We start from the raw sequence: 25,629 nt of genomic DNA, 5'->3' as shown, positions 1-25,629 counted from the left end.
GGGCACCCCCCGCGTCAAACTTTGTCTCCCCTTCGACAATTTATGCAAATTACATCGTCACCGGGCGCGTTTTCTTTCGCTTGTCGATTAAATAATACAACATAGCCCAGAGAAATCGCATATTGTACTTTTTACGCTGTCGAATTAGAAATTCAGCGTACTATCCTCGCGTATATTAACGTAACCTCGATTATCTGAACCTCCGATATCCGAATACCACGTTACGTAAACCGCGTTGCCTGTGGAAAGAAAATCGATCTAAGGCCGTTTGCACGCGACGCTATACTTCAGCGTAGTTACAAACGATACAGATTTAATCTTGAATTTTAAAGCAAACGTTACTTTCATGAAAATAGTTGAATTAGTTTCACGCGAGTTTCTATGTAAAGTCGTGGAACAGTATAGCGATGCTAGGGTGGTTTTTAACTTACGTTCGGCTGGACTGTTCGAATACTTTACACGCGTACAGCTAACGAGCGAAGGTAGTTGTGAATGACTGTAACCCCTGCGTACTTCGTGTGACTCGCGATGAAGATTTCTAGCCATAACCTGTCGATTATAAATATCGTATTTAAAAATATTTAACGTAGCTTTGCATAGCGTAGAGGACTATCGCGAAACGCGTTCGAAAAAAGCCCGAGTAGATAGAACGATAGCCGACACAGCGGTTCGTTAGTTTCCATCTTCGTATTTTTAGTTGAGGCTGTTGCTTCGCGGCGAGTGAATGGTTCCGGGCAGATCGCCAATTTTTCAAACTCCGACGAAGAAAGCGTGCGCGGCCCTCGTTTCGGACGCTCGATGATCCCGTTCGAATCGAGACCGATGGAACACGGCGCCGGTAAATATCGCGAGATCCGCGACAACCGCGTAAGTAGCGTTTACGAAAAACGGGGAAATAACGAAACAGGAAAGCGAGATTTAAATTCACGTCCGGTGGATACGAATGGCGCCACTCTCTCTCTCTCTCTCTATCTCTCTCTATCTCTATCTCCGGTGTAGCTTCCCGCTTTTCCATTGCAATGCGCGTTCGCGCATCTTCGTTATCGATTCTGCGTGGGCGTTCAAATTCTTCGAAATAAAACAAGCCGGGTGAACATCGTCGCTGAATTGCCTCCGGAAAATAGAAAGGCGAAGATTGCTCCAGGCTGAGAGAAATTCAAAATTATAGGCGAACTCTCCTCGGATATCACGAGTATTGCTATTTAAATTCGTTCGAGCTCGGCTCGGCTCGATCCAGTAATTTAATAATCGAGAGGTGAATTTTTCACTGACTTTTCAACTTTTTATACCATTTACACAAGCCCTTATTAGCGCAATAAGGAACTAATTCCTCTTGCATCGAAGCACGAACTTTCAAACTGCTTTCCTTCTCATTTTCGCAGACATTGTTCATAGCTTCTGTCAGATAACGTTTATATAAAAAAAATATCTATTCTTGGATTGCTTTGATTATATAATTTCTCGTCGAAATAAAATCACAGATCTATAATAAGTTTCACTTACGTAAACGCTACTTATAAGAAGGAATCGAACAGAAGACAAAAGCAGAACAATTAGATCACCGATACATGGAATTATTTCTCTCCGAGACGCAAAATTCTCTTTGTGCCTTATCGCCGCTTCGATAAGATACGGGCACCGTTACGTCGTCGATTTTTATCTAATAAATGTTTACCGCCGTCTATATCGATGACTACTCTCGCGGATAACAAGCGAGAAGGCACGAAAGATACTCCAATCGCGGGATCGAACGTACCTATATACGAACGTTCCTGCCGCGCATGATTTTTCGGCCGACTTTCCGCGCGAAATTCCTAGCTCGCGGAGAAGCATTGTCGCCGGCCATTGTAAAAATAAAGGTATCCATGGTTTTTCGAGTCGACCGCGGAGCAGCAGCGTCGAACGGAAATAGGACGCCGCCCGGTAGCGCAAATAATATCGCCGAAGAAAGGAACGGCGCTCGTTAAAAATGTGCTTTCAAAGTTTCGAGAGTTGAAAAACACGAGACACGGGGCTGGCGCAATTAGGCCAAGCTTCTTCCCGCTGGCCTTGGACGAGAACGAGAAGCCTGTTAATTCGCTAGGATGCACGGTGAACGGTTCTCGCTCGAGATTGCGTTGAGACAGGTCACGTTGCACGGTGTGCAACGAGAACGGCCCTCCTCCCCCGATCCACCGGACGAAATACAAGTGAATGGGACTTTTCGATGTAACAGATGTATTGCGTGTCGGTGGTGTCGTTACGTAATAGTTCAAAGTATGAGAAATCAGAAAAAGTTCATGAAAACAACCGATTAAGACAGAATCAAAGTTTCACGGGAATTTCGCCTGGTCCGGATGATGTAGAACGCAATGAGAATTTATTAAGTCTGCCTTCGATCTGTGTACAGTAAATTGTTCCTCGGATTGTGCACAATATTCACAATTTTCGAAATGGAGGCTTAAATAATTGTATCTACATTTCTCTAATTATCTTTTTTTCCGTGAGTCTGCGATTCAATTGTGTGCTTGGAATTTGACACACACACGAGATCAGGAGTTAATCGAAGAACCATAATTCCATTAAGACAATACAATATCCTATACATATATTATACTAAGCGATCCTAACAACGCGACTGCTTCGAATAAATCCGAAGTTATTCATTCTGCATAGAGATGTTCCAAATTGCATAATTTCGAGGCACTGTAATTTCTGTGTTACTTTCATTTTACAATGAAAATGAGATACGAAGGTTGCTTTAAAATGGAATGTTTGGTATTTCTTACCGAACTCGACGATAGCAAAGAAAACGCGGAGATATTCCGAGTCAAAGTAAAACGAACATTACTATTTATTTGGGGAATGTGTAGACAGGTGAATAAAATATCGTAAAACCAGAAATCATTTTCTCGTCGAAGAAAATCATTTTTCTCCCCCGAAACCATCCCTTGAAATAATTTCCAGCACGACGGTAATTAAGACGGCGAACCAGCGGGTTTTTCATGGTGATGTTCGAGGTTTTTTTTTCTCGTTCCCCTTTCAGTCCTTGGTTGTCGAGGGAAGCGTTAAGTAAGTTTCTGGGCACAGGTAGCTCAGGCCCTAACAAAAGCTTGGGAAATGGATGAGACTAGCGAGCAGAGTGACGCGGAAAAGGGTTTGAAATATTCGGAGCGTAAAGGTTCCGACAAATTTCAACCCCCCCCCCCCTTTCAACCATGCCTCTCTCGTCTCTGTCGTTACTAAACCGCCGAGTTAGAGGCGCTTGTCGTCGTCGTCGAGATTTCATTTTCCACCCAGAGACGAGTCCAGTTTTCTCGGCGACGACACGCTCGCGCGCGAGCGAGCGAGAGAGGGTGAAAGAAAGGGTGAGGGAACAACTGCCGCCACGGCTTGATAACAGTGATTCACGGTTACGTTTCAACAAAAAAAAAAGCTCGGAATATTGCCCGGAAGCCGAACGTGTGCCGCTGTCACGAGAAAAACCGACGAGAGACTGTGACGAGTCTGTCAACAAGGAAACATTTGCTTCCGCGATTTTCGCCACTCCGAGTTGCGACACTTTTCCTTTGCGTACTTCAGAACAAACACACTGCGACGATGCTTACTTAACTTTATATGCAAGCGAATCGCTTCCTTTAAATTCTTAAATTATGCTTCGAATTCGCATGCTCGAGGGACATTTTTCTCTTCCTGTGTGATATTCTCCTTTTAATCTCTGCATAATTATCAATACTGTATAATTGTCAAATGTCAGATAATATATGACAATGTTGTACAATAAATGTAAATAGCTTGAAAATGAAAAATTTACGAAAGTGGCCACCTTTTGCTACAAATATTTAGAGAAGATTTCTTTACTTTGCAATTTGTAGAAATCGTGAAATTCTCTTCGGAATCTGCAAAATATTTTAATTCGATTTTTCTACGGTTAACACACGTTCCCTGTATGCATTAAGTAATTAAGGATTATTAAAGAACGAAGCACGGGCGATTAGGTAACGATTGAATAAGAAGTGTCGAGCGCATTACGTCCGTGGAATGCGCCGGCATTTTTACACTTTCTACACCGATACGAATCGGATGAAATTTTGAACAACGATCTTCCTCATTTTTCTATCCGACGCTGTTGCTCTTCGGTCTACCGGAAATGTTTTTACGAGCCTGATAAAAATTGGTTACGCGAACAGTTACGTCATACAGATACCATTTATTATTGTCGGCGCCCGGCCGACAAGGGACAGATCTCTGACGGAGGGACATAGGGGAACATTATGTCAGCGGTGAATAAATTAGAGCATAACCGAGGAAAGCCAAGGTTAATCTGGGGGTTCGATAGGAGGCCGATTAGAGCCAAAGGATAGCGACAATAAAAGCTTTTGATCTTCCTGCATGGGGTCTAATAGAGCCAATGTACCGAACAACGAAACGATGATCGTACCTCCTCGCAGAGGAAATGGAACGGGCAATTAATTTCGCGATCAGTTCGACGACAAATTTCTACCATTATCGATATTATCGACAATTTCGAATATTATCGATGAGAAACGGATTAAACAAACCTGATGCTGTAAACTTATACCTATCTGCTTGACATAAATTAAACTTCAATTCCTACGTATTTATGATAAAATTAATAGAAGTATAGAAGTGCAAAGATATTAGAATTGTTAATATCATCTACAAGACTTTTTATTATGAAGGATTTGAACACGTTAACGCTATAATAACGAGCCAGACTCGTGTCGAACGTTTCGTGCACGATTTGATTACGGCTGCCAATTATTTCTATTAAATTGAAATAAAATTTCAATCACCTATCTTCGAAATCTGGGAATTAAAGTGAACGAGGACAATCGGGGCACTAGAATCATGGCATCAAGAGAATATGGTAATTAAAGGCGAAATAATTGTAATCAACGTAGCTCTGAAAGACGTAACAGTGCAAGGGGTTAATTATCATTTGTGAACAACATATTTTCAATGCGTCTCTATTACGACATATAAAAACGATTTAGCGAAGCTACCGCGCGGGCTTCCCGCATATTACACCGTGCATTATAAATTGAAATAGCAACGCCGTAATATTCATTCGTCTATTTGTATGCAAACTACGAGATCGTGAACGTCGCACAAGCGTGGCGTCACGGTGGTATAGCGAACGCGTTAAATGTCTACGCTATTCTTTTCAATTTGAATGAAATTCTATTCTTCCATCGTCGATGTTTAATCTTTTGACTATAATACGCTCCCACAAATCCATCACTGTGTACGAAAAACTTAAATATACGTTGTCTACAATTCTGGTATATTAATTTCAATGAATTGTGTACTAATTATTGGAAAAAATGAAATGAAAGTATAAAAATAAAAGAAAGTAAAAACATATAATAAGAGAAAAATTTATATTAATATAGATACTTATATTAATACAGATACATATATTAATTAAATTATTAGATTGAATATTAGATTAATATATTTCCTGAACAATGCGATACGATGACTTTTGCCTTATAAATTTCAAAATATCTAAATATCGCGTTAACCAGTTTGCTATGAAACAATAGTAGAATATCTACAAAATGATGTTCTTTTTTTTTAAATACATCAGTATTGAATTAGAATAGCGAAGGGACACAAATTGGAGAAATTAATGGAAGTTTGAGCTGGAAATTAGGCGATCCGAAATCTCGTTTATCCATTACCCGGGTGTCTTCATTCCGCTCGGCTCCGGCGAGCATCGGGCAGAGGGGCGCAGCCGTCGACCGATCCCGTCGAGCGCTACCTGAACTAACGATTTCCCAGATTCCACAGATCTTGATTAATCCGGAGCACGCTTTCGCGCGGAACTGCCCGGGAGTCGGATGCATTTAAAAAGGCAAAAAGAAAAATCCGTGGCGCGAGAGCGCGCGCGTCCGTGCGTCCACGCACCGGAGTGTGTCCGTGTGTGTGCCTCCGTGTCCGTGGTCCCGTAACGCGGCAGGTACATATACATATCGTGTATCTCTAGGTATCTGCGCGCGTAATAACATACGATTAGAACGAAACAGAAATTAACGCGCGCGCGCCCGCTATTCTCTCGTCGCTTCCTGGTTTTATCGACGTCTGTCGTGTTACGCCGTTGAAACTTTTGACATCTTCGGACATGGAATAAATGGGGCCCACCCCCACGCGCGTTTCATTCTCGGTTTTCCAGCCGCTGACAGATCCCGACGGTGGTCTATTTTGGCAAATCGAACAATCGTTCGCGTACCAGCTGTCGCGACGCGATCCGTAACATTTTCCTGCGAGGTTGCCGAGCGGGATTTAAAAGCGACCAACAATTGTCGCCTCGTAAAAACGACAAGATTTATTGAAATTTTTCAATGGGAGCAGCTTTGCGAGTTCAATAATTATGGAATAATAAACGAGAAAACCGATCGTTGCGATTAAGAAACGACAAACGTAATTTGCTAAATTTTACAGCTTCGTAAACTCCTACTCGAAGACAATTTATACGACCCCTTTCGGATAGATTGCTTTTGCAGTGGGTTACCACTTTTTGCTAGTTAATTGATTTCTCCGATGTGTTCGACGCGCGTACAGATTCGTCATAATCGCGGTAAATCGGAAAGATTGAACTGGAATTGGGATTAATTATGTCGATCGTTTAACATCGATCGAAGCGATTGTTCCTTTAACTATCTATTTAACGTATAATCAGATTGCGAAATTACTGTCCACAGCGTGTCGCCGACGCGACACAGCCGACAATTTCCGTGCACATGCACGTCCTCTCGCGCGTAGAAAAGTTTCTGTTCGAATCGATCTTGTAAGTTTATGAAAGCGGCAAGAATCGTAGAGAATGCGGACGACCTTGAGATTATAGCGAAGATGGCCTCGAGAACCATACGCTATTTTGCAATTAATTTGAATAAATCTAAACGATAGCGGCGATTGAATCGTAGGCGGCATGGAATCCGAGCGGCTGTCTCGATTCGTGGATCCTAGAAATTCTACGCGATGTTCACAATTATTGGTGTCGATAAAAAGAAATCAATCGTGAAAGTTTTCGAAAGTAAAAATAACAAAAAAAGAAAAGGTTCGGAAGAATGTCGACGACCTTGAAGATATGGTCAGGACGACCTCAGAGGAGATCGCTCCGCGAATCGATGAACACGGAGATAACCGGCTAGGCCAACAAACTTAAGTAACTGTAAATAATTGCACTAATATGGCAGGAGCACGAGCCAACAGCTTAAGTCGTTGTTTCCGAAGGTGCGTTCGCTCCGCAACAATTTTTAATAAGCGTTGCGCAGGATTCATCGTGCCAATTAACCCTTTGACTGCGACCTGCTCTCGGATAGAACCGATACACGCGAATCAGTTCTTCTGACCGGTTATCGCATATCATTACGAAATTAAGTTAAGCCAAGTTAATAATAAAGAAAGAAATTCAGTATCGATAATTTATTATTATTTCATTTAACGTTGACTAAAACAATAAGCTGGCGCGACATCGATGATTTCGTAATCCATAAAATGTAGAGCATGTATATATCTTTCAAAGGGTTAAAAATTCTCAAAGTAAGATTTTAATCCAACCGTGACACGAATCGGACGGTTTATAATATTTAACAAGCAAACTTATTTCCAAAGTCACCTCAACATCGCGTGTCGCGGCTGTAATAGCGTAGCGCTTAAAAATAAACGAAACGATAAAGATTGACAAACGTCGGCGAAATTGCCGAACAAAGAATCGTCGAAGCCAATAAACTTAAATAACCGTAATTAAGCAGCGCCGACCTGCTAAGAGCGCGAACGAGTAGTTTCGACACTCGTTGCGTAAGTTTTAAGCGTTTGCCGAGCCGGGATGAATCGCTGGAAAATTGTCGAGCAAAGATTGGCCGTAAACTGCTTTTGATAAACTCGGCCGGATTAGGTTCGAACGTATTCAGAGGAAGATTAAGACGATGAAAGGATAATACGGTGGAGCACAGCGACAAAGCTGGTAAATGAAAGTTTCTTCGGTGAATAAGGCGAAGATGAAGGTACAGCAGCAGCAACGGCGGCGGCGGTAGTAGCTGTAACACGGGGAGAAGATCAATGCAGCTGTAATTTTCCTATAATTAAACATCTCGAGCCGCGTTCCTTTTCCGCCTTTAAGATGGAAGAGAGCCGGAGAGTATTTTTCGAAAGACACGACCGACCGAGAAAAAGAACCAGGGAAAGGGGAAATGAAAAGAAAAACGTACCGGAAGGGCTCGAGAGCGTTGGAATCGTTGTCGACGTTGGAGCGCGGATAATTGCGAGGAATGTTTTAAATAATCCCCAGGTAATTGCAATGAAATTTCGCATTTTCTAAAACCGTCTGCGTAATGATAGCGCGGTCCCTCGAACTCGCGATCAGGTTATGGTCAGGCGAAGGGAGAAAAATAACATGGAAAATGCATGGAGCGAGTTCCCTCGCAGAGGGTACAGTTAATTCCGAGCGGCCTGGTCGGGAAGCATGTTAGTGGTTTACTATAGTTGAACGGCGAAAGAAGTACGGGGACTATGGCTGCGCGCGTACGGCATTTAAAATGCCGAGTCGCGTCGCGTCGCGTCGACGTAATAGCTCGCGGTCGTTTAGCTTCGTTTTAGAAGAGATACTAATTATGCGGCTAATTAATGCGAGCGCGCGCGCGCGCGCGATGCCTTCGCGCTATCAGATTTAATCGCGAGGTCCGCTTCGATGCCGGCAAACGGCAAACCGGCATTACCCATTAACACGGCGCGTAATAATTATCGCGCTTAGGGCTTCGATGTATGATCTTCGCCGAGGGAGACCTCCGGGTACCCCTTGGTTAGCGGGTCAATTATTAAAGACTGAATTCCGGGAGATTATAAATAAATAACCAAGTTTCGTGCACGGGGTAGGCTCGACGCCGACCGTCCAGGTTAGCTCGCTAAAAACTTAATGGATCGTTAAATTAATGAGACGATTAGGCAACGAAGACACCCGCGTCTAATTTCATACTTAATCCAGATGAGTTAATGACCTATTAATTTTTTGCGCGTCTCGATTTTACGGCCACGAACGCGAAATGTACAGTTAGAGGCTGGAATTGGTCCGAGGGTGTTGCCGTACATTACACGTTAAGATTTTATAAAAATGCTGCAGAAAACACATTCCACGAAACAATTCACCTTTCAGAAAATATATTATATTTTACAAAACCAATGAGAGTTTGATAATAATTTTATAACAATGGTTTTTTAGGATCTCAAAATGATTTCTTTCAAATTAATAACGAAATTGATAAAAGTAAATTTTTAGAAATGTATTAATATCCGTTTCGAACTGTGTTAATTATCAAAGTTCACATCGTATGTTGCCTTTGATGGGAGATTTTTATTTTCACGGTTTTCACGGATCGCGTTTCCCCGCATTTTTTCTAAATGAAAATTGCAAGCTCCGCTTCCTGCCTCGCATGCAGGAAAAGTACAACTTTGCGGAGACATTGTCTGCCGGAACAATGAAACTCCGACTCCCGCGGACAATGGATTCGAACATTACTCGGTAGCCATTTTCACTCGGAGGCCGCGGAGATCGCGCTAAACTTGAAAAAAAAAAAATAGTTACAGATTTCACCTGTGAGCCGCCAATGCTGTGACACAATGTCTCAATTACACCGTGTCGGAGCAAAACATTTCTCTTTTCGAAAACATCAGAAGTCAGCGCCGATCGAAGGAAGGACAGCTGTAGCTTGATCGGCCACAAATTTTAACGTCGTCACACTTCCATAACAATCCACAGAAACTATTCGCAAGAACAACAAAATTCCATTTAATTCCCCGCAAAATTTCGGCATCACTGATTTCCTTGAATTTTCACTAGAAACCTTCGTCCAGCCAGTCGCTGACGGAAGCGAAACGAGTGCTCGAAATATCCAAGAACATCCGCACAGCGTTGAACTCTCTGGATTTTCAGCAGGAACAACCGATTACGTCGAAGCTAGGAAAAAGATCTGGCCGAGCGATACGTTAAAATCGATGGAGCACGACGAGTCCCCGATTGAAACGATCCGGAGTCGCGGAAACGGATACCTGTTACATGTTACATCCGCGCGGCGATCCAACGCAGCGGCCGCCGCGCGCACATAATCGCCGCGCGCCGGGTGAAGTCACAAGGTGGTAACGCAGGCTCTTTACCTTGGCGAGGTGACATGGTTGAGTAACGACCCTCGTGGAACGGAATGCTTCTTAATTCACGTAAAAGAGAAAGAAAGAGGGAGGGAGAGAGAGAGAGACGCGATATTGTTGCCGGCAGCACTGAATCACGTGTGCCGTAGGTTTCGGCTCGGTGGAAAAAAGGTAGACGCGGCGAACAGGCGGCCACGGGATTTATAAATAACGATGGCCGGCTATGGACGCGCTCGGCGGAACTCGCGCTTGCCGTACCCTATATCCACGCGCCGTGGCAGCCGGGGCTCGACTGACATGAACAATGGACATAAGACACGGGAGTGCACGAGAGACATAACGTTCCCGCACCGGCCCCCGGGCGACTCGGGGGTCAAACTCGGTGGGAAAAGTGTCGACCGCGATTGCCGTGATTACGCGACTGCCAGAAAGGATAAACAATCGCGAAGGACTTTAATAACCGAGCGGCGCGCGTTTTCATTGACGGTGCGCCACGGTTTTCGCGCGCAGTCGAACCTCGGTACTGTTAATGAAATGGTTACTCGGTTGCAGCGCCTTTGCGAAGATGCTCTGATTCGGTGGGCGTTTATTATCCGAATTACGCCTGGGTGGATCGACTGGCGTTTCGAAGCTTGCAACAAAGAAATTGACACGCTTCTCGTGAAAACCACGCGTCGCGATAAAAGACTGGCAGATAAAAAGTGCGAAGGTTCTGCATAACTATGCAAATGCATTCGCGTTGCACTGACAAGGGTGTCATTGAAATATCGTGGATTTCAAGCCGCTGGTTCATTGGATTCGTCTACACTGCGGATAGCTTTGGAGTTATCAGGGTGTCGTTGTAACTCGTATTTCTCATTTTTCACTTTTCCTAGAGAAACGACCGCCCGCGCGCGCGTACTATCGGTCTCGGAAAACCGCAGCTGCGCAATTATTCCGAAACAATCAACTTCCAACCGTGGAGATGACGAATCGTACCTTCGTCGTCGCGGAGTCGCGCGACACGCGCGCGCGGAACCAAAATGGCGATGGCGATGGCTGAAGGTTGCGCGACGGTTTGACCGTTAATCGATGGAGAACAGTAGGAGCTTGCGTAACCGCGACCAAGCTCGTCGTAAAAACTTCTTTATTTGTGGCCGCTAATTATGCCGGCGCGGAGCCGCGTTCGCACGCGGAGCGTGTACAATGTACTCGAAATGCGCGGACGGATTGGTCAAGGCTGACAACAACTGTGACTCGAACATGATTTCATTGTTTAACGCGACCCATCGAAATTGACATCGGTTACAAAATTAGTTCGATTCGTTTGCCAAAGTTACCAAAACGATTGCAAGAGCGATACGAGGAATTAAATAAACGAAACGTTGACTCTGCAACCGGAATATAATTGTAAGAATTGTGTAGATAATATATGACGTCGTTGGTCAGGCTTACCAAGACGTTTCGACATCGGTCACGAAGCGGTTAAATCGAAGTTAAGCGTAAACGTATAAATAACAGCGTTCAATTTCGCTGACAATGGGTATTGAAAGAAAGCACGGTTTGCATAACAGCTCGCGGGGGAATACCAACTGAAGCTCGATCAAACCGGGAGTCGCGTGTAAGTACGTACGCGTCACGGATGCTATAATACGGGTCGTGTTGGTCAGTTTATCCGAAGCCAAGTAAATTCGTTACCATAAGCTATTAGGAAGCTTGTTTAACGGAAAAGGTTATCCACCATCTTTCTGCCTCGGATCGCGATGAAACTCTTCCGGTTCGCAAAACACTGATCCATTTGCATCCTCTCGCCGTGTACAATGTTCCGCGGATCGAAACAACCGCGAGAAGCGCGATATAGCTTTTCGCGCGATTATCTATAGCTTGTGTACTTTATGCGCATTGTATTATAGGAAAATTTAGCGGATCGAATATTAAACGAGAGAAACAATTTTATAATTTCGTGACTTTCGAACGTTTTCTGACTTTTTTTACAGTATAAAAGTAGTCTAGTATACTTTTATACTGTAAAAAAATCAGTGATACCGTAATTACTGTGATAATGAAAATTACTTTTAGGCGCTGATTACTTCGAACAATGCTGTACAATTACGTTTTCTTTTTCCTTGAGCTGCTTAAAGCATCGAACGATTTAAATTTGGAGACCGATTATTCATTTCGATTGCAGATGTTACATGGCAACGGAATGCAATTAATTGGAGCAAGTGAAATCTGTTTATTTAAGAATCTTTCTCTTTCCTGCGGAGCCGCGTTCGCTGTTCCTTGTATTTCCACCGAACGGTAAATACTGCCCGCGGACCGTATTCCTTGTCTCTATCGATTAAGTCACCGACGCACCGCGCAAAGGGTGTTGGCTTCCTCGTCGGGCAGAGCTTGATGGGTCGAGAGGCCGTATTTGTGTTCAATCCTGTTATAAATCGGACGATGATTATATTCTACGTGTGGAAGGATGACCGCTTATGTACAGTCGCCGCTTCGCATAGGCCTCGCGTCTCTCCCGGTTAACGAACTCCTCTACATATTTACCAGAACCCGTGCGATGGATATACACGAAAAATCGTAAGCTCGCTGACCGCGGCTCAACGAGAACCATAAAGTGCACGCGAAAACAATTTCAATAGAAAACTCGGGCTCGAATCCTAAAGGCTTTATTTTTTCGATCGGATTTTTGTTGCACTGGCTCTCTGAATTAAATGGTAGAATTTCTGAATTATGTTATAATTCGGTGAGGAGATTCTATTCTGAAACTCTTTTGTTGCTTATAAACGAGTCTCTATGCAAAATAAAAATCGCGTAAATTAATTGTAAGGGATATTAGATGAAAACGTATTTTTTCTTTTAATAATCGTAATAAAAATGATGATAACAGTTTCGATATACTCATTTCCGCCATAAATGCATAAAGTCGGCATTTTTTCTTTGTAGTTAAGACAATGACGTTATCAATACTAAGCAGATAGGATATCTTAAATGGTAATTTAGGGATAAAAGGTGTTAGAATGTACCCACATCGTAAATTTTCCATTCTCGTATACCTAACAGAGTCACCACTCCGCTGCAAAGGGTTAATTGTACAACTCTCTGAGCGCGCTTATCAAGCGGCTGTTTCGCGTAACAATTTTTCTGAAAATTTTTCAATCGCTCTCCGGCAAAAAGATGCGACAGTCCGATCGAACGACGTCTCTCGGAAAAGATTGTGGTTTCGATTGGAACTACGACATGGTCGCGGTTCCCTAGCCCCGGTTCCATCGATTGAACAGAAGCTAACTGTTCCCGTGGAACTGGCCGGCAAAGCTTCCCGCTCCAGATACGGCGAGCAATTTCATCGTATGTATAATTTATTTTCGGCGTTTATTGTTTCGCGGAAGCTGAGGCATTCCCCGATTGACCATTCAGGAGAGGACCCCTCCTCCTCTGTTGCTTTCGCAACAACGCTCGGCGACCAACCTTCCGTATGGAGCACAATAGGGCACAGACTTTATAGAGTATAGAGGATAAGTAATGCCATGCAAACTGTCTGATCGGCTTAATGAGGATGTACTCCGTCTGAATGACGAGTGCGAATTACGCGGTCGCGCGCGTGTTCTACCTATGAACGGCATAAACGCTTGGTATTAATATTCGCGCGCGAACAGAGTCACGTTTCCTTTTTCGCGAAATTCTCGGTCGTGATGCGCGCCATGTGATATGCGTGTAATCGATCCGTTCCCGCGATAAATTCGTCGCTCGTTTGTCGCGAGACCCTGGAATATCGATTAGGTCATTACGTACCGCCAAACGACATTACATCTAGGGCAATCTAGGGTGTATCAATTAGGTCACAGTCACACGAGCGTCAATAAAACGGACGTCGATCATTTCGCCTTCTCTTCTGGTTAAAAACAAGGGCGAAATTTCCTTGTTTTCCATTGGTCGATCAATGTTCAATTTGACTGACACTTGTATAAGCGGCCTCACCGCGCGCGGATTTTTCGAGAGATTAGTTTCTTTTTCACCTACCAGTCGCTCGCACTGAAAACCGTCCAGCACCGTTGGCAGGATACTTTTTACAATCAAGTCGTTGTTATAATCTATGCAGAAATGTTGTATGTACTTTATTTAACGATTTCATATATAAAATATTATATAGGTATAGGTTTTATATATAAAAGTGATCGTACTGAGTACACTCTCTTGTCCACTGTATCAACGGCGCATTTTTTAGGTCTTTTTTATTGCTAATATAAGATCGCGTTATTCTAGTTTCTAATTCACGCCATACATTTTCCATTACGTTTAAATCGGCCGACTGAGTTGAAGTTTCAATATCTTTAGGACCATTATAGAGCAGCCATTGTCTGGCGACTGGGGCTTTGCATTTTGGATCGTTATCTTGAATAATTTAATCACACACACGCAGCGAGCGAGAGAGAGAGAGAGAGAGAGAGAGAGAGAGAGAGAGAGAGAGAGAGAGAAACAATGAGATAAAAACAACACAAACGAACCTTGAGAGTCGATATCTATTACAGGGCAATAATTCTTTCGGAATGTCCGACGTATGCAAAGAGCAGAAAAACTGGAACAAGAGATCAATTAGAAAGGCGCCAGGAATAAACCCGTGAAATCTCTTTATCGGCCATAAAAATGTCTCTCTCCGTGCCCGAAGCTGGGAAATTTTTTTCGCGTAGAGATCGAGACATGAAAACCGTCTGAATAATACATTATAGGACGATGTCTCGTAAAAGCCGCGCTCGCGGGGAGAATCAATCGAAAGCCTCGTTTGAAAACGCCGTCTAACAGATTCGAAAAACTTAACGGATCGCATGAATGGAAGCCTGTGTCTTTCGGATCGTGTGACCAAACCCGTATGAATCATCGATGACTGTAGAGAACAGTTATGTCACTTGGTGCCGGTGTGCGTGCATTCTGCATCTTACGAATGCTATACCTCTAACGAAGAAGGTATAAATTGATATCATACGTGGTATCAAGCGAAAACATTTTCTTGAACATAAGATGTCACATGTTAGCTAATTTTGTTACTGATACTCTCAACATTTTCAACTGATGCCAATTTAATATTATGTGACTAATATGGTATTTATAAACAGGCTTCTAATTACACCGAATCCTATAATAGTAAGTCCAAGAAAAAGAATACAAAATCTGTGGATTACAAGTATTATATGTGGATTATAATATTAGAAATGTGAGATTGATGTTTAAAAAGTATAAAATATAAAAGAAAATAATTGCGCAGGTGGTATAGCGTCAGGAATGGCGAAGAAATAAACCAAATACGACATAACCTGACATAAACTATATAAATTAAATAAACGAGTTAACATAGGTAATTTCGAACATAAAATGATTTTTTCGCCGTGTTCGATGCGCAGCTGACCCACGGCGCGTATTTCGAGTTACGCAACGGCTAGGTGGTAGCGTCTTCTTATTTTCCAGGGTTGCGTTTAACGGTACGAAGGAAAGGTGATTAAACGAACGAAAAGATAAAAATAACTGGATTAAATTGCCGAGCGTGACGCGTGCAACGTCTACGGTCTTAATTACGTTCATAAAGCTTTTAGACGGGTCGTTGATGCTAACTCACAGTTAGCCGGACGATTTTATCGCCCTTTAGGCGATTCGGTGTTGTTGTCCCTTCGCTCGCGTCCCTAGCAAGCGGACTGCTACACAACTACCAACATCTTCCGGCAAGTCGAAGAGATTCTTCTACAATGCCGGCGTTGCCAAGAATAACCGTGGACGTCACGGCGATGATACAGCCATTCGTTTATATCCGTGATGTTAACAAACAGCATAATGCGATACTACCGACATCGCCGGGAGACCCCGGCCGACGCTTTCGAATACTATCGCCGCCACGGCTCTTTCTCCCATTGTTCCGCGAGAAAATTCTTCGATCGTAAAATCTACGATGGCAATTAATTAATACTCTTCTAAGCGTTCCGCGAACGACATCAAGCGACCGGCAAATGAATTTTTCACAGCTTAGACGCGCGATTATACAAATATCTCGCGCCTCGTTCCGGCGAACGATAAAACGTGAATCGAACGTAAATTAATCCTTTGCACTCGAGTAGTGACTCTGAGGCACCGCTAAAATTATTCTATTACGTTCCAAAATAATTTTTCCAACGATAAGGTTTAGACTTAAAAAATTGTCAAGTGGTAAAACTGTGGGTAGGAGTCGCAAGAATAAATTTTGTATGCGTAAGAATTTTATTTTGTTAAATAGAATGAAAATACCACGAACCAGAACAATTATTTCCGATTTACAGTTAAAATGGTTCCGAGTGCAAAGGGTTAATACTATAGAAGGATTTCAATTAAACCACGATCTATCATCTCATACTGTTATATTAATGATTTATCGAAAATAAAGAATAACAATTATCAGATCTGTATTCGGATAATCGCGGTTGTACTGTAACAATCTCCGAAACAATTTGATATCGTCCTTGGCATCTAACATCGAGTGCGCGAAACGGGCGAACGCGATACCTCTATAACTTTCATCGCTAATGGGTCCATTAAAGTTTTATTATCACAAATGACATGATTCAGACGAGTCTCCGGGCCGGTCGGCCTCCGAGACGAGAAGCACTAAAATTTTTACGTCGCGTTTATCGTGGCATTTCGAGATGATCTTTTCCCGTGTGCGACCACATTGTTGTTTTTGTCTACGATTCCAGAGTGCACCTTTTGTCCATTCCTCTCTCTCTCTCTCTCTCTTTTCAGCTATTTATATCGCCGGGCCTCTGCTCTCTCTCTCTCTCTCTCTATCCATCGAGAAATACAACCGCATTGTTTACGGTAGCATCCCGAGTATTCCGCGGGTGTATTCCAGGCGAGAGAACTGGACCATCCGTACGGAATACCGAGATTGGAATCTGAAAATTGGTGCTGGCATCAGCTGATACCTGCCGACTAAACTTCCCATGCCATGGACATTACATAATCGATCCCGCGAGCGGTCCCAGCATTTGCATCTGGATTACCAAAGCGTTTCGAGCGTTTCGAGAGCGCTGCGTGGACCGCCGACGATTCCTTGTTCCGCGGGGATAAATTGCTCGCCTTTCGGCCCGTAAGCTGCGCGCGGGATCAACGTTGTTCCATTTAAATTCGGTTCCGGTCGGCCGGGTTCGGCAAACCCGGTAATCACGCGAAATCTCTTTATTTCATTACGATCGTTTTGCTTCTCGCGGTGTTCGATTCGCCGCGCCTGAAACTTGACGAGCCTCGTCTTCCAGCCTTCCGTGAAAAAAAATTAACGCTGGAACAACCGATCGCTAAAAATATCTGCATTGCCTTTTAGAGATAAGATAGAGAGGGAAAAGGTTTTTGAATAGGCTCAGGTACAAAACGACTGACTTTTAATTCTTCTTTTGTCATTCCAATGGTAATAGATTCCGAGAAGGTCCGTAATATCTAGAAATGAATAGCAATATTTATTTCATGCTAAATGTAACGTGACGCTCTATCGCGTCCACAGTCGTCGGTGTCCAATTTCGAACGCGGAAGATTACGAATAATGAAAACCTATCAGGGACAGGGACGCATCGTGCAGGATGTTGTCAATGCAGCTGTGCCATGCGTCGCACCACGTGTTATTGATTTTCGTCGCTCCACTAATTACCATAAGCCTGCTAATTATTTACAGCGATCTATATTCAATATTTATGGCAATGCTAATAAGACCGACGACATCCAATTAGTACCGAACGCGTCGACCCTCTCGGTCGCGCGGAATGAAAAATGTTTCGAAAAGAGCGCCGATGAAAATAAATTTCATTCCAGCTTCAATATAAAATTCTTTGGTCTTTATATAAAATTCTTTGGTCTTTATATAAAAGTCTTTAGTCTTTCTATAAAAATAGTTGTACAGCGTAATCGCCTGGCGAAGATAAGGAAAATATTTGCAAACGAATTGGTATTAGCGAGCGGAAAGCGGCGGGCCGCAAGCGGAAAGCGGAAAGTATGCAGATTTCTCGATGAAAACGAGGGGGAGAGCGCGACTATGCAACGCGTTCGCACGATAGAAACGCAATCTAGATTCGCGAGCGAACTATCTGCGCTCGTACGCGGCTGGAATGTCAGGCCGCTTAGAAAGGCGTCAATGAATCGAATCAGGGTGAACGCACTCTCGGTGCTGATTTTCAGGTCGAAAGTCATGGTCATTCTCTCGATTGAAAAGGAACGCGGCCTTAAACTAAAAACTAGTCGTTTCGATTAGACTACGCGGGGGTACCGCGGCCGAACGAGCGGCTTTCCGAACGAGATAATGAAATCTCGCCTTGAGATTTCTATCGCAATTTCGCCCCGACTTCTTTAACTCGAGAGATTTCAATAGAGTCAACTACGACGTCGCTGAAAGTGCCACCGCGCCGGGGTTCTTCACAGCACCCCTGACATTTGTTTTAACAGCCGTTTAACCTGGCCGAAGGCTGAAAGCCGAAGGCTATGTCAAATGTTACGCGGCGTTTGTATACGTATGTACGTAGTTCCTTTTTCCGAGTAGATCATTGATTTATTCAACAGTCGAGTGTTACTTCAACTTATAGCATTGGCAAACACGGTTCGAATCGCGACCAATTTCACTCGTTCCGATCAATTTATCATTGTGTACGCGCGATAGAGAAAGCCGATATTACGTTGTTAACTCTGGGTTAGTCACGTCTCGTTATTCATTTATTCAAAAATTGAATGCTCCAATGCCATACTCGGACATTTAAGAATTAATGCAATATTCGCGTATCATTAAATACGTGATGCAAAACAAAGAAGCTTCTTTTTAAATCGTTTAAATCTTTCTAAATCGTTTCTTTATTCATTTCGACAGGTTGGAAATTATGAAATTCTTCTTCGATCTTCGCAATTTTTTATTCGAACTACTGATAATTGCCACGAATGCATAAAATCCGCAGTCCAATTATTAAGCCCTTACCCTTCCGGAATTTTGTGTCGAGTTCGACGGAGAATCCGCAAAACGAGCGTTACGCGAAAATATTCGCACCTTCCCGAGAAATTAAGTAACAGGTTCGTGAACGATGTGTCTGCGAGCCGTTAATTACTAAAAGCCTTTCGATCGAGATAACAGAGGTGGGTAAACAGAAAGGTAAGATAAGTACGGTGTGTCGATCCTGATTTCCAGGAGGCACGAGACGACGCGCGATACATGCGAACGAGGCGTGGAACTTGCTATTGCGATACCGGCGACTGTGCGACCACGTTCACGGTCACCGTTGTAAAATCGAAAATGCGCGAGTACAATTGTTTCATCGCGAAAACAAGCGTCGCAGCATCGGAGAGCCAGAACTCGCAAAAATTGTTCGACTCCCGTGCCAAAACGATTCGATGAAAGTCCAGCGATTCGAAGGAGATCGGGGCCAACTGGAACGTGTTTACTTTCAAGAGGGAGAAGACTCTCCCCGATGACTATGCACCATCATGGTTCTATCTATTTTTCGAGCGTCGGTGTCTCGAGCCTCCGGTGTATGCGCATCTTCCGATTACTCGTTATTATGCATGCTTCGCGCGTCAATATCTTCTGCCGCGCGCGCGCTTGCTAGTCACCGAGTGACTCAGCACCGTGCCGAGAAGCCTAATTTCGATCGACGGGATCGACTTATCGCTTCTAAATTCGCTTAAACGATGCAATTACCGTCGGGGCAACCTCGCTAAATCCGTTTAATCGCCGCATATACGCGCGCCAATTAATTTCGCCGGCGCACGCACCGGATAATTCCGCAGAAATGTCCCATCGTGGGTGTTCGTCGAAATTTTCGAACCTAACCCCGTTCCGCAGCGTGAAAATTCGTCGAACGTTGGTGCGCGATTGAATTTTCGGGAATTTCGCCTCTAATGGAAAACGCTGAGAAATATCTTATCTCGATCCATTAAGTCCGTGAACGATACTTCGACTCGCAAATTGCGGCGCGAAGATTCTTACCTTCTGTCGCTTTTTATGGAAAAATTCCGTTCGCCATTTTCCAGGATATATTTAAATATTTAGAAGCAAATTTAAATATTTTAAGCAAAGCTAGACTATACTATGTCTTTCCTAGAATGCCAGATGCAATTCCACTTATTTGTTTTTCCTTAAAATGGATTTTATTAATTTAAAGCTTCATTTTTGAATGTTCAGAAGTGTTGGAAGAATTCGATTAAAAAGGGCAAGTTGGTATGCTCTTAAAAAATACCACATCGATGACCAGAAAAGACGCATATCATCGGAACGAATTGTTTGATAACGCAAGATTACGAAGGATAAGATTTATGATAGCTTTCTTGGGTAACATAGTTCCTAAAAGACGTTCGGTTCACTTTATAGATTACAATCAAAATAAGTATTCAAGTGCCGCTGAAAATGTTTTACATTACCGATTATTTCCGTTTGCGTCCGGTTCTTTACATTCAGTGATAGATTCGACGAAGCTCGCCAGATCCGTTTCGAAGACGTTTGCGCAGCGAGTTGGAAATAAGTTTGTCTCGGTCGGGTTAACCATCGAGTGACATTTATATTTAAAATGACGGCAAGAATGTCGGCTACGTATCGAATCGTTCATTCGCTCGCCAGTTTCGTGTCCTACAAAAGTGTAGTAGATACGGCATGACTGGAATCGATTTTCCCCTAAGGTCATCTCTCGAAATACCTCGTCGCGAAATGAGGAGAACCTCTTGATAAGGGTGGCCCGTTTGATCGCATTCCTACATTGTTCCCTTCTTCGACTACCTCTCGCCACCCTCGCGCCGTTCTCCGCGGGAGACATCGATTCCGTTTCTCTGTCGTGCACGAAAAATGCTCGCCGACAAGCCGGGTGAACAATTTAACAACCGGAGCTACGCGCGACCCTGCGAAAACTCGCGTTTCCCTCGGTTCGCGACAATAAATCTTTGGAAATTAATTGAAATTAATTGGAAAGCACGAAATGGGATCGCTATCACCGATTTTAAGAACATCGAAGCATTAATCTGGATGCGCTGAACTTATGCAATGTTGTAGATTCACAGTTAATAAAACGCAGTACACACACGTATTTGGTAAAATAACGATTTAATTTGAGAAACAAATATAAAATCAGAAATACACAATATATGTAATACGGAAAGGAAAACGTGCTTTGTCCGATGTCGAGAACGAAACGAAACTGAAAACAAAAACTCATAGGGAACACGACGCGCGGTAACCTTCAAATGTTTTTCGGCATGACATTATCCCCGCCTAAGGTTTCGGACAATTGAAACGCCGCTAAAACAGAGGAAGATAGATTGTATATATCGTTGCCTTTCAACATGCAAAATTAATAAAATTATAGACGTGTTTTTATGGGACATTATCTGATTTGTTAATGCTCTAATCTGAAATCGAGAGAACCGCTGCCGGTCGAATTATCGACAATGAATCTTTGACTAAATTAAACCGTAAAATTGTCTCGAGGCAGCGGTAAATTAGTTGGCTCGCCAGCTTTCGCGCCAATCGCTTGTTCCTTCCGTTAACGCGACAGAACCTATCGTTTTCGTCGGCCCGTTTTATTTCGATCGACGCGCGGTTATATTTTTCCGAAGTTTTTTTTCCTTTCAGAGCACAGCGCCGATCGATAAGACTACTACAATGCGCGGCCGTATCAGAAGGCGCTCCTTGTGTGTTGGCTGATAATGATACGTGTGCTCTTATATAACAGTTGCAATGTGGGTCGCGGAAATTGTTAGAACGGTCGTCCGCTTTGAAACGAAAGAAGTGCTCGCCCCGTCTCCCGTCCTAATTCAAACCGCTCCGCGCCTCTAACGAGATCTTTACACGCGATTTTGTGTGTCGGCCGGGACACGCGTGTCCGTGCTAGAAGCTAATTCCACGCGCGCGGAAAAATCAAGAGCGAGCTATCGTGTTTCCGAGAAGCCACTCGTTTCAACGTCTACAAACTGAATTACAGTATTTACAACAACACTATATGTTTTAACTTGTTTAACACGGCAATCGTAGCGAATGAGTATACTCTATAAAAAGGGAGGGGTTTATTCGATAGAAGAAATACCGAGATGACGAGGTGTTCGACTAAAGTTACAACTATGAATTCTGTTGTATTTCGCACATTTAACACATTCTTGCGAATGGTGCCATTGCAACGTTAAAAAGAATGAGCTTGAAACGACATGTGTGAAACATGGGGACTAGGTCCGAGAAGATAAAAGAACTATGGTCTTCGAAAATTTAGCCTTTAAATTTTTATTTTACATTTTGGGAATCCGGAGTTGGTCGGAGGCTGTTAAAATAGAAAATCTACAAAAAAATATATCTTATATATCTTACCATGTAAGTACATGTTTGATATATAGAAACAAAAATTTCTTAGCCTGTGAAGCAAGTAATATCGAAGTTCTTCTACCATTCGTTCGTCGCGAGGGAATCCGAGCCCTAACTAATGTGCAGTTCGTTCATTAGTCGTTGCGTAAAGTTTAGCAGTGCCGTGAAGTAAGAACCGCGCGGCTCACAGCGGAAAGCCACAAGTGGCACCCTATAGCAACGAGTTTGGTAAACTGCATCGGGGAAAACCGCCGGCGCGTATCCTGTTCACTTTCATGCTTCTTTCAATGATCATAGGTTTCCAGCACCTGGCGATTTTCTCGATAGACAATATTGGACACTGTTTACGGACCGCGAGCATGTTCCACGATAGACTCCCACAGTTTGTTGCACCAACTCGGTGGCGGAACGCGTCGTGACGCGTTTTTCGCGAGCCGCATCCGGCATCTGGTTGTCCTTTTTACCGTTTCCTGAATTTAAGCAGCGGCTGAAAGATCGTCGTTTTCAGCCCGACGATGCGATCACAGGCCAGAGAGACGGTGGCGAACCGTCGCGGCGTGTGGCAGAGCTTTAATCTTGCTAAAACGATACCCTGGAAGTGATTAAAACCCACCGAGACTTTAAAGGCTACGGCTTGCTGTCTCCAGGTGACGTTGATCAAACAGAATTCTGCTGCCAGCCAGATTACAATTAACGCGAATTTTCATGCGTTTATGAGATGTACGAATTCGAAAAATCATCGATGTATATAAATCGTCGATCAATGTATATGTTGGCAAAAACTAGTAGCTTTAATAGTTATATCTATCGTTACTTGATTAAAACGTACATCAAAATAGCTGCCTGTCCCTATCGATTTTACCGACAAGATATTATTAAAACATTTTGCACGCAACTTCTGTTACTAATCACAAGTTCATCGCGTCGCAGGTCAAAGCAATAAGTCAACGGGTTGCTTCATGTATTTAGTACTTTCTACCGTCTTGCTCAGTACCTACACGAATCCTTGAGATGACAGCGTACACATGTTCCAACAGCGCGCAACTATACTTAGCTCTAAAATCTAGTTCGAAGGACGGGCACATGTCTTCGCCGAGTTGTCGAACCCGCGCGCGCGCGCGCGCAATGATCGATCCTTGAAAGGATCGCGCGCGCGCACGGTTCTACGGGAGGAGCTAATTGCGGCTCCTACCGATCGAGGATCGCGGATCGTGAATCGTGACTGGTAAGCTCCGTGGAATTTGGGACAAGTTCAGCAGGATCGCCTAAGCGAGACGCCAAGATGGAGGCCAAAGGCGTTGGGAAGGTCGAAGGTGAAAAGCGGGAACCCGTTAACCAAGAAAAGTTCCATACCGGCGAAATGTTCGCCGCTTTGTGGCTGCGCTTGCATCTTCCGCCGTATCTCTGCTCGCATTGCATTTGCGCTCGGGTTCGCGCGATCGAAGGAAAATTATGGAATAAACTATGGAAGGAAAATAAGAGAGGCGGTCTTACGATACGGAGTATGTACCTGGTTCGTTCCCGCCGCAAGATATGCTCTCATTCTCGTTGGTGCGGTCTGCGGTTCGCCGCGCCACACTTTGGCGTATTTCCCCGAAATCGCGGACGAAAGTGGATATCAATTTTCTCTTCGTTGGCAGCATTTAGGTAGGGCGTTTCGCTTAGGAATGTTCGCAGGATATACTTTTGTTAAAATTATTCTTTAACATGTAATCCTGTTATAGATACAAGAGCTTAAAGTTGACCATTTTGCAGCACAAATTCTTGCAACTAGAAGGAAACACTAAGCTCGATTTATCATCGAATTATAATACTGACATATCCAATAATTTATCTACAATTTTAAGGTATTAACTCTCAGGCATTATCAAAAATTGTTATATCAATTTTAACATGAAATTATTACAGCTCACAAAGACAATTTTGGATTTCGAGTTAAAATGGCCCCGACTGCAAAGACTGTTCGCGATGTAAATCACGTTAGGACCGACCGCCAAAGAGATTGATCGAATCAAGGGTCAAAGAATCGAAGGAAATCGAACGGAAGAACGACACCGTTCCAGGAACGTCAGGGATTAAAGGCGATCCAGTGGAAAATTATGCGAGAGATCCGCGGTCGCGGATTTCCAGTAGAACGAGGGGTATAACAGGGACTGGAGCCTAACAGCGCGTACATCCGCGAAAATCGAATATGGAGGACGAGTACGGTCGGTGTGAAGCACTAGATCTAATTAATATCCGCCTAATTAAGCTTTCAAGTGTCCGACCAACAATAAGAATAGCGTGACGCGCCGAACGGCGTTGTCAAGATTATATGATCGTCTCGATCTTCCGCATCGGGTGATCAGATTCTCAGGCGAAATCAAAATTATTCAACCCTATATTCTTCGATTATACTATTCAATAATTAACCGACCGAATGTTAAAATCTCCATTAAAAATCGTGGCCCCATTAAAAAATTATAGCATTATAATTTCTCAATTTTATTAAGAATTGAAGAGGTACGAATATTGAAGAAGTATTAATGCCACATTAATTTGCTTTGCAACTTGAATTTAATTGAACAAAATATTTTAATTTTATGAAAATTTTCTCGGCGACTGCAATGGGTAATTTCGAATTTGAAGAAATCGCTCGAACCTCGACGCAGACTCGGCGAGGCTAAAGGGAAATTGAATGTACAGGCGTCGCGATGACTCCATGGTGCTGGAGGCTCTCACGAGTCCATGAAATATTGTAAACCCGCGGAAATTATATGTGCCAATCGATTGCTGTGGCAGTGGTTTCGGGAGCTTTTGCACTCGATTCGCGATCGCAACCGAAACCCACCGTTACAACGAATTACCACAATCGTCTGTTTCGCCGCAACATCGAATAATTCCGCTTTCTTGCGGACCATGAGAACCGTGCTCGTGATTAGGCGTGCTTCTAGGAGCAATGAAGCGCCGAACGGAGGGTGCAATTTTACACATCGACGCGGATTTCAACATGTCTGCCTCCCTCCTTGTCGAGACAAAGAAAGCGAGAAAAAGAGAGAGAGAGAGAGAGAGAGAGAGAGAGAGAGAGAGAGAGAAAGAGAGCGGAATGTAGGAAGACTTCTATGTGCACACATGACTGCAGCTCTCTGTCCATAGAAATTCGAGGAGACACCATTGGAAAGTAAGATCTCCAAGACCTCTCG

At 43.5% G+C, this 25,629-nt stretch overlaps 1 protein-coding gene across 7 annotated transcripts in view; it reads right to left on the bottom strand.

Moving 5' to 3' along the window:
• The window catches only part of Synd (protein kinase C and casein kinase substrate in neurons protein Synd), a 48,770-nt gene that overhangs the window by 17,120 nt on the left and 6,021 nt on the right, over positions 1–25,629 (bottom strand). The window contains exon 1 of one of the 7 annotated variants that reach the window (XM_078180129.1): positions 10,156–10,444. The exons of 5 other annotated variants lie outside the window; for them this stretch is intronic. The gene's annotated coding sequence lies outside the window, so the exon portion shown is untranslated. Of the gene's footprint in view, positions 1–9,595; positions 10,011–10,155; positions 10,445–25,629 lie in introns of those variants that run through there. One more of the 7 variants, XM_078180130.1, reaches the window with a different exon arrangement.

The sequence above is a fragment of the Augochlora pura genome, chromosome 5 (genome assembly GCF_028453695.1).
Source record: "Augochlora pura isolate Apur16 chromosome 5, APUR_v2.2.1, whole genome shotgun sequence".
Classification (NCBI taxonomy): Eukaryota; Metazoa; Arthropoda; class Insecta; order Hymenoptera; family Halictidae; genus Augochlora; species Augochlora pura.
This window is presented reverse-complemented; position numbering and strand designations above follow the sequence as displayed.